At 43.3% G+C, this 9,667-nt stretch overlaps 1 long non-coding RNA gene across 1 annotated transcript; it reads left to right on the forward strand.

Moving 5' to 3' along the window:
• The first annotated feature begins 1,717 nt into the window (after nt 1-1,717).
• LOC124858323 lies at nt 1,718-4,506 on the forward strand. Its single transcript, XR_007035802.1, has 3 exons — nt 1,718-2,162; nt 2,291-2,426; nt 2,563-4,506. It is a non-coding gene; the product is annotated as an uncharacterized LOC124858323 (long non-coding RNA).
• Nucleotides 4,507-9,667: the final 5,161 nt, after the last annotated feature.

The following is a 9,667-nucleotide window of genomic DNA, read 5'->3' on the forward strand; positions in this document are numbered from 1 at the left end:
TCACCTACAGTTTACTGCCATGCAGAAGACGTTCATCAATTCAATTTGAATAGTCAATAATTAGTAATCCTTGACCTCTATGAGCATTCCTTTGGCTCTCTTAAAAGAAATGATGTAGTATCTCAGTCAGCTTGAGATCTGCACCTAGAATAGCCAGCTCCAACACTTTTGTTATTTTCTTTTGGCCCATTCTGTTGTAGATTTACTGTTCTGCTTGGGATGACCTAATTTCAGCCAGACTTGCAGTGTCAGACAAATTGTATTACATTTAACTTTAGAATACTTTGGGAACTAGAGGAACTCATGGTCAACTCAGTGACTGTTTCATTTATGTGCCTCTTTGCAACCCAAAGTTATGTTGCCATATTCTCTTTAGGAAAATCATGTTTTCTCCCCCCACAACACTCTTAAAGAAGCCATACTTGTATTTTTCTGCTGTCATGATGTTTAATGTTTGACATTCTGGGTGAGGCTTGTAGAGTCCAAGGTGTGGTTGCAGAAAAGTATAAAGAGAGGTTGTTCTTTTACTTGAGGTGGGAAGAACTTGAACAAAATTCTCTTTCTGGCCAAGAAATTTCATACTTTACAAGAACTCAAATGCAAAACAAATGAAAGTCCTCATAGGTTGGTTCTACTCCTGTATTTGTATATAATAACCACACAAGAAGGTTCAGGTCAGAAAATGTGTCAAGAGCAAGCTGTTCTTGCAGAGTATGCATAAGCCTTCAGTCTAGGATTTCACAAAGCTGTTTTTTATGGAAAAGTTGCAAGAAGAGAGCCAAAAAGATGTTCATGAGGGGAAAGTGCTCTTGTCAGAAATTGGCCTTTTTGATCTAGAGGGAGAAACGTACACTGAAATTGACATTCAAAACACCATACCGAAGATGAAACATGGTGGTGGTAGCATCATGGTGTGGGAAATTGGTCAGAGTTGATGGGAGATGGATGAAGCTAAATAAAAAGCATTACTGAAAGACAACTTGTTACACTCGGGCGGAGGTTTACCTTCTAGCCGGAAAATGACCCTGAACGTCATGTGCAAAACGCTGCAGCCAGGCTTTTAACTAAGACCTACAGGACAGCTCACATATCTCCTGTTCTGGCCTCTCTGCATTGGCTCCCTGTGCACTTTAGGACTTATTTTAAAATTGTGGTTTTAACTTTTAAGGCACTTCATGGTGAGGCTCCCAAATATATAGTGGACATTTTGAAGCCTCTCTGTCCTCGTAGGACTCTGAGATCTTCTAATCAGATGCTGCTGAAAGTATACAGAACTTAGTTTAAAACCCGTGGTGACAGAGCATTTCAGGTGGTGGCACCGAGGCTCTGGAATGTTCTCCCTCTATCAATGCACTGCTCCGACTCCACTGATTCTTTTAAAAAAAGTCTTAAGACATATTTATTCAAGCAGGCTTTTAGCTAAAATTTTGTTTCACTGATTTCTTATTGTTTTTATTATTTTTATGTTCCTTTTTTTGTAAAGCACTTTGTGACTTTCCATGTCTGTAAAAGGTGCTATATAAATAAAGTTTACGTACTTACATACTTACTAACGTGCAGCTAACTGAATGGTTCAGGTCAAAGCATATTCAGGAGTTTCAATGGTCTAGTGAAAGTCCACACCAAAATCTAATGAGAATCAGAGACAATTTTTAGATTTGTATTTGAGAAATGTTTTCAAAACCATATCTCATTTCCTATCTAGTTCACAATCACACGCTTTGTGTTTATCTAAAATCCCCATAAAAATACATTGAAGTTTGTCGTTGTTCAAGTTCAAGTACTCTTGCAAGGCATTGTAGCTGCAGTCTAAAACATCTCTCGAACAAGCATGATATATTTGAAATGGTAGATAATAAACATGTTTTTCGCCACAGTTGTTGATTCACAAGCTGAGGCGAGGCACATTCTTTCACACTCCACAAAAGTTCACACAGTCTAAAGGGTGCCTGTCCTTTTTGCTCCGTCATTGCACAGCTCGGTAAGCCTGGACTAATCCTGTCCTGCCACCGCAAATAAAACCCCAAGCCCTAAATACATTTCAGAAGTACAAACGAGGAACTGGAGCATTACTTTAGGTGGGATGCATGGAGAAGAAGGTGGGCTGCTGGGGCATGTCTGAGCAAGTCCTAGCAACATTTTTCTTTGTGTTATAACAGAAGGTGAGTCCTTTATGGTTACTTTTCGGGATTTAGGCTCCTATTAGAAATTGAACCGTGTAAGGTCTAAAATGTATTTAAGTTTGGCTGCTCTGGTTTTCAATGAACTCAAAACCACTTCCTGTCGACAGGTGGGAAACTCCTCATCCTTTATCTTTACTGCCTCAGAAAAACGGCTGCCCTGTCAGGCTCAGAGGGCGGAGTTTAACCTTTCTTTCCACTGTGCTGCTGCACGTTGGGAAGGTTTATAAAAGGCTTAGATCACAGGTGAGGGGATCACAGAGCAGACAGCACAGGTGTTTGAACAGTGAACTGAAGGTTGTTTTAGTGCCCTGTATATTTGAACATAATCTCAAATCGTACGTTATGTTTCAGCTTTGTGAAGATGTGTTTCTGTCTGCAGATCAAAAGCACAGGAAACGGACCTGCTCACACTGGAGATGGTGGCAGCGTGTCACACTGTAACCCATCTTGCAGATTATCCTGCTCAGGGCTTTTATTATTTAATAGTAGTGCAAATTGATGATTGTTTAGGGCGCCTAAAATTGATGTTTATGTTCTTGCAGGAAAGGTGTTTCCCCTACGTTTTTGTTTCTCATGTAACTTCGTCTCACATCACTTCAAGAATTGCACGCTGTGAACTGTAATTTAATAGTTTTATTGATAGTTTTGCATCTTTCCAAACATTTTGCACTTTTTATGAAAGGTTGTGGCCATTGTGGGGGCGACATTCTCCACGTGCGGAGCTCCCTGAAAACTGACAGGACTGTGTGCAAAAACTCACCCACTTGCTACATTGTCAAGTCTGCCAACCAGACTACAGCTCAGCACTCAAAAATGTATTGAATTTACTACCCTCAAAGTATTTTTCTTAAATAAGGAGGCACAGAGTGAGTTGTTACTGTCTAAACAGGCAGGGATGGAGAGTCAGAGAGATGTTAAAAGTTTAGTCACAGCAAAACCTCAGCAAATCTGAGATTTAGTCTAAATTGTTTAGGATTCCTGCACAGGAAAGAACATGAGGCATAAACAAGTGCAAAAACAGACTCGTACTAGGATTGTCAGCTGCTCTTGTCCCTATCAGTTCATTTGTCTGCATGTCTGGGTCAGAGTTGAAACAATATGCAGTGTGACACACAGCAGGCCAATACAGAAAGGTAAACTCTAGGCTGACTCATCAGAGGTGCATTTTGGGCTGCTGGAGGTGGTTTATGGAGCTTTGTATCCTTTCATATGAAAATTAAAACAAGGTAACACATTTTATTTCTTAAATGTATTTTAATTGCAATGGATTTTATTTGGGGGTGTCAGAAGATGGAATATAAAGCATGCAACATTTAAAATTTGTATTTGTAACTATTGTAAATCTGAAAATAATGCTTTTCTGTAGACTTCGCAAAAAATTGCTACTTTGTGTTGATTTATCATATAAAATCCAACCAAAATATATTTTTTTGGGTTTATGGTTTCACCATGACAAAAGGTAAAATAGATCATCATAAATACAACAAATATACTGTGGACCTTATCATTTTACTAAATTATCCTTTTATTAACCATTCTCTATATGCACTTTATCTTATTCAGGGTCACCACTGAGCATTGGCAAAAACATATGGAACAGCCTGAACAGGACGTCCACAGAGACACATGGACATGCAGGCAACCATGGACGCTTGCCATCAAATCTAAAGGTGAGCATGTAGTTGCCAATTAAGCTAATAGGCATATTTTGGGATTGTGGGGAGGAATACTCCACGCATGCGCAAAACATGAAGAGTCCACTCAGATTGTAATACATTTTATGTAAATATGTTTGGAAGTTTTTATCAGTTTTTCAACCAATTGGCAGGTCACGCAGATAGAACTTATTAGTGAGTTAAAATAAACCTTTCAGTTTGAAAATTTACCGAAATGAAATAAAATTACTGAAAGCTGAAAATATGTTATTAAATTAATAGACACAAATACAAATATACACGATTATAGAAGCAATAAATACAGTATTTAAAATTATAAATAAAAACGTATTTCCAACACTAAAGGACTGAGTTTTATCACTATGGTTTTCAGTTTTGTAGTCTTATGTTTGGTATGGTTATTAATTTAGCGCTGTGTCATTGTATCATCCTAATGTTTTCCCTTCTGTTAGGTTTATAGTAGGGGTGTAACAGCACACAAAAACAATGGTCGGGTTTTAAAGTGATGCTTCGGTACGCCTTTGGTACATTTAATTTAAGAGAAACACAGTTGTATACATATCTCTATTATTTAGAATATTTCAAAACGAACCAACTGGAGATCTGGTTTGATTTTGTCAATTGATAAATCCATATTCACTGCTCAAAAAAATAAAGGGAACACTCAAATAACACATCCTAGATCTGAATGAATGAAATATTCTCATTGAATACTTTCTTCTCTACAAAGTTGAATGTGCTGACAACAAAATCACACAAAAATCATCAATGGAAATCAAATTTATTAACCAATGGAGGCCTGGATTTGGAGTCACACACAAAATTAAAGTGGAAAAACACACTACAGGCTGATCCAACTTTGATGTAATGTCCTTAAAACAAGTCAAAAAGAGGCTCAGTATTGTGTGTGGCCTCCACGTGCCAGTATGACTTCCTACAACGCCTGGGCATGCTCCTGATGAGATGGCAGATGGTCTCCTGAGGGATCTCCTCCCAGACCTGGACTAAAGCATCCGCCAACTCCTGGACAGTCCGTGGTGCAAAATGACGTTGGTGGATGGAGTGAGACATGATGTCCCAGATGTGCTTAATTGGATTCAGGTCTGGGGAACGGGCGGGCCACTCCATAGCTTCAATGTCTTCATCTTGCAGAAACTAAAGCTCTGCAAACCTGTTGTGAGGACGACAAGGAAGTGGAGCAGTGAGGCTGTGGAGAATCTCCAGGCGTGTTTAGGCTGTACAGACTGGGATGTGTTCAGGACTACTACCAACAGTCTGGACGAGTACACAGAGGCTGTGACTTCCTACATCAGCTTCTGTGAGGACAGCTGTGTACCATCATGCACCAGGGTGAGTTACAACAACGACAAACCCTGGTTCACAGCTAAACTCAGAGGGTTAAGACTGGATAAGGAAGAGGCCTTCAGGAGTGGGGACAAAGACATATACCGAGAGGCAAAGTACAAGTTTGGCAAGGCAGTGAAAGAGGCCAAACGACTGTACTCTGAGAAGCTCCAAAACCAGTTCTCAGCCAACGACTCTGCGTCTGTCTGGAAAGGGCTCAAGCAAATCACCAACTACAAGCCGAAAGCCCCCCACTCCATCAACGACCGACGCCTCGCTAACGACCTGAACGAGTTCTACTGCCGCTTTGAAAGACAAAGGGACAGTCCTGCAACCATCCCCCACGACACCCCCCAACAGCTGCAGCCACAATCCACCACCCCCACTTCCCCAACCTCAAGAGGGGCCTTGGCACCTCCAACCCCCAACCTGAAGTTCCCCCCCACCAGCCCCCTATCCACGCCGAGGACGGCTCTTTCCATCCAGGAGAGGGACGTCAACAAACTCTTCAGGAGACAGAACCCCCGGAAAGCTGCTGGACCGGATTCTGTCTCACCAGCCAGCCTGAAGCACTGCGCTGATCAGCTGTCTCCAGTCTTCACAGACATTTTTAACACCTCACTGGAGACATGTCATGTGCCAGCCTGCTTCAAGTCTTCCACCATCGTCCCTGTTCCCAAGAAGCCAAGGACCACAGGGCTTAATGACTTCAGACCCGTCGCCCTGACCTCTGTGGTGATGAAGTCCTTTGAGCGCCTTGTGCTCTCACACCTAAAAGACATCACCGACCCCCTCCTGGACCCCCTGCAGTTTGCCTACAGAGCCAACAGGTCTGTAGATGATGCAGTCAACCTAGCCCTTCACTTCCTCCTCCGGCACCTGGACTCCACAGGAACCTATGCCAGGATCCTGTTTGTGGATTTCAGCTCTGCCTTCAACACCATCGTCCCAGTTCTGCTACAGGAGAAGCTCTCCCAGCTGAGTGTGCCCGACTCCACCTGCAGGTGGATCACTGACTTCCTGTCTGACAGGAAGCAGCGCGTGAGGCTGGGGAAGCACATCTCTGACTCCCTGACCATCAGCACCGGTTCCCCCCAAGGCTGTGTTCTCTCTCCTCTGCTCTTCTCCCTGTACACCAACAGCTGCACCTCCAGTCACCAGTCTGTCAAGCTTCTGAAGTTTGCGGACGACACCACCCTGATCGGACTCATCTCTGATGGTGACGAGTCCGCGTACAGATGGGAGGTGGACCATCTGTTGGACTGGTGCAGCCAGAACAACCTTGAGCTCAACGCTCTAAAGACAGTGGAGATGGTTGTGAACTTCAGGCAGAACCCAGCCCCACCTGCCCCCATCACCCTCTGTGACTCCACAATTGACACTGTGGAATTTTTCCGCTTCCTGGGAACCATCATCTCCCAGGATCTGAAGTGGGAGCCAAACATCAGCTCCCTCATCAAGAAAGCCCAGCAGAGGATGTTCTTCCTGCGGCAGCTGAAGAAATTCAACCTGCCAAAGACTATGATGGTGCACTTCTACACAGCCATCATTGAGTCCATCCTCACCTCCTCCATCACCATCTGGTACGCCGCTGCTACAGCCAAGGATAAGGGCAGGCTGCAGCGGGTCATTCGGTCTGCTGAGAAGGTGATTGGCTGCAGTCTACTGTCGCTCCAGGAACTGTACACCTCCAGGACCCTGAAGCGGGCAGGGAAGATTCTGGCTGATCCCTCCCACCCTGGTCACAAACTCTTTGAGACTCTCCCCTCTGGCAGGAGGCTGCGGTCCATCCGGACCAAAACCTCACGCCACAAGAACAGTTTTTTCCCATCTGCCACCAGCCTGGTTAACAAAGCCCGGAAACCACCCTGACACTCTCCCTTTCCCCCACACCCCCCCTGTTTTTGCTGACAGGACACCTGTAACCTGTAACTCTATGCGTTACATTAACGTTCAGCATGGACTCCTGCTTTACTTGCACTGCCATACTTGCACAATGATCACCTGCACTGTTGTATTGCTCTTGCATCTTATACTGCTCTACATTTACTCTCTCACTTAAAACTGTGCACATATATTTATATTATATTGTAGATATGTTTATACTGTTTAATTTGTATTGTATTGCACCGACTACGCCAAAACAAATTCCTTGTATGTCCAAAAACGTACTTGGCAATAAAGCTTTTCTGATTCTGATTCTGATTCTGATTCTGATTGCATGAACTGCTGACACACTCCAGCCACATGAGGTCTAGCATTGTCCTGCATTAGGAGGAACCCAGGGCCAACCGCACCAGCATATGGTCTCACAAGGGGTCTGAGGATCTCATCTCGGTACCTAATGGCAGTCAGGCTACCTCTGGCGAGCACATAGAGGGCCATGCGACCCTCCAAAGAAATGCCACCCCACACCATTTCTGACCCACTGCCAAACCGGTCATGCTGAAGGATGTTGCAGGCAGCAGATCGCTCTCCACGGTGTCTCCAGACTCTGTCACGTCTGTCATGTGCTCAGTGTGAACCTGCTTTCATCTGTGAAGAGCACAGGGTGCCAGTGGCGAATTTGCCAATGCTGGTGTTCTCTGGCAAATGCCAAGCGTCCTGCATGGTGTTGAGCTGCGAGCACAACCCCCATTTGTGGACGTCGGGCCCTCATACCATCCTCATTCAGTCGGTTTCTAACCGTTTGTGCAGACACATGCACATTTGTGGCCTGCTGAAGGTCATTTTGCAGAGCTCTGGCAGTGCTCCTCCTGTTCCTCCTTGCACAAAGGCAGAGGTAGCGGTCCTGGTGCTGGGTTGTTGCACTCCTATGGCCTCCTCCACGTCTCCTGGTGTACTGGCCTGTCTCCTGGTAGCACCTCCAGGCTCTGGACACTACGCTGACAGACACAGCAAACCTTCTTGCCACAGCTCGCATTGATGTACCATCCTGGATGAGCTGCACTACTTGAGCCACTTGTGTGGGTTGTAGAGTCCGTCTCATGCTACCACGAGTGTGAAAGCACCCCCAACATTCAAAAGTGACCAAAACATCAACCAGAAATCATAGGTACTGAGAAGTGGTCTGTGGTCCCCACCTGCAGAACCACTCCTTTATTGAGTGTGTCTTGCTAATCACCAAAGATTTCCCCCTGTTGTCTATTCCATTTGCACAACAGGATGTGAAATTGATTGTCAATCAGTGTTGCGTCCTAAGTGGACAGTTTGATTTCACAGAAGTTTGATTTACTTGGAGTTATATTGTGTTGTTTAAGTGTTCCCTTTATTTTTTTGAGCAGTGTACAACAATTAAGCCCAAACAAAAACAGTTACCATTCTTGTTGAGCAATTGTAAGAAAGGATTATGCCAGCATTTGGTTATAAAAAAAAAGTTTCAATCATTTTGAAATCATATTGATATATAGACAATCCAGTGCACGAGTTGTCCTTGAACACACCGTTGAAGCTTACCTGGTCACACATTTCAGGTGTGTGGTCAGATGTCTTTACAGCAACAGGTCTGCTATAAATATCTGGACTAGTAACTTCAAACTGATTCAAACATGAATTGTGAAGCATTGTTTTTTCCTTGAGGAATACAACTCACACAGCAGGAGCCTTCCAGCTACAGGAAGTTCAGCCTCAAAAACCTGAGCCAAAATATGACTCTGTCATGATGGATGCAAACATGGACAGGGATGAAGCAAAGTTGTCATTTTGGATGATCATGATCACTTTTAGAACTGCTACTGTTATGAATCTATTTAGGTTTCTGTTTTAGGCTTTTCATTTGATTTAATTATCTGCATGTTTGCCACTCATACATGTCAGATTCTGCTGCTATTACCTCATTCAACTGAGATGCCGACGCAGCAGAAATATAAATCCACTGTTAAATACATTTAAACTCTACAAAGTGTATGAACAGAGCAGAGGACTTCATTTTGTTACATATGCATAACACATGCATAACTAACTGGTCCAACTAGACCTATCATCAGCCTGTCAGCTTGCTGACCATTCTTGCTAGCTGATCAGTTCTGCAGCTCTCGGTAGAATATACAGTTTGTTTTTGATTTCGAAGTCTTCTCATTACAGTCCATCGTGTCCTTCTTCAAAATCTGCCTCAGTGTGTTGTTTTCAGCTTTTGGGTCAGGGGTTTTTCTACAGCAGTAAAGAATACAACCATACCCATTTAAAGAACGAATGTGAGATAAAAACACAAAAAGTGGTACTTTGAGCAGAGTGGTCATGCAAAGCAATACTCAGTTCTTAAGACTAATACCTACCATGAGGTGCATGGAATGCAGAAATTGGTTTGCTGTAAGAGGGAATTTTTATCCAGGTAAATCACAATTTACCACAGCAAAACAAATCTAAAAGGAAACCATGACATTTTGTTTCGAAGAGATTAAACTATATGTTACATGAGTTCAGTTGATTTTGAGCCTTTGTCTGACCAGTTTGTTTAAAATCAAC

The sequence above is a fragment of the Girardinichthys multiradiatus genome, chromosome 21 (genome assembly GCF_021462225.1).
Source record: "Girardinichthys multiradiatus isolate DD_20200921_A chromosome 21, DD_fGirMul_XY1, whole genome shotgun sequence".
NCBI classification, from domain to species: domain Eukaryota; kingdom Metazoa; phylum Chordata; class Actinopteri; order Cyprinodontiformes; family Goodeidae; genus Girardinichthys; species Girardinichthys multiradiatus.